The following is an 817-nucleotide window of genomic DNA, read 5'->3' as shown; positions in this document are numbered from 1 at the left end:
CTTTAGATATATAATGTCACACAACCTGTGTCATGTCATCCCCACGTGCCACCGTCATCATGAGGAGAAGTGGCATTGCAGCGTGAGTTCAACCACAGAGAGTGTGATTTTGGTTTAAAGCCTAAGAAGGGGATTGCCATCAAGGGAAGCAAATGCAACAGCTATCCTTGGGCAAAACTGGTCTGAAACTTCTCTCCAAACATTAAGCTAATCCTCCCAGCCACCCTGATCTACTGCCAATCTCCCAGCTAAGCTGATCTGCTGTTGACATCAGCCTTTGCATTCCAGTTGGACCTTATGTGTGTTTTCCAATTAATTCTTAGCTCTCACTCCTCTAAGATTCTATTCTCTGCCCCCCCCCCCCCCCACACACACACCCACCCACACCATTCTTCCATTGTACAGTAGCACTACGCTAATTCACCAAAAGGATTAATTGTTATAGCCCTTTTTATTGATGATTACCAGGGGTGCCAACAATTGTGGAGGACACTGACTCCTGGGTAGTCCACACTGCCAGAAAGTTCTATAATGTTTACAGTTGGGAACAAAATGATTCATACCCCTGGGCCCTGGCAAATATGGATGCCCTGCCACATGGATAAAGGCTGTTAGACGATGTGGCAGAAACATGACGGGTCTGAAGTGCTGCAGGTGTCTGGCGGGTGAGCCAGGGCTACCCACGCCTGCTCCCAGGTTTACCCACGCCTGCTCCCATTTAGGAGATTATTTGACCCACCTAATTGAGAACAAATCACATCCACACTTCATTAGATAAATAATAATGTTAAGTTGAATAGGTTATTGAAAAGGAATT

Source organism: Sardina pilchardus, chromosome 1, assembly GCF_963854185.1.
Source record: "Sardina pilchardus chromosome 1, fSarPil1.1, whole genome shotgun sequence".
Classification (NCBI taxonomy): Eukaryota; Metazoa; Chordata; class Actinopteri; order Clupeiformes; family Clupeidae; genus Sardina; species Sardina pilchardus.
The sequence above is the reverse complement of the archived record's forward strand: the minus strand, read 5'-3'. Positions refer to the sequence as shown.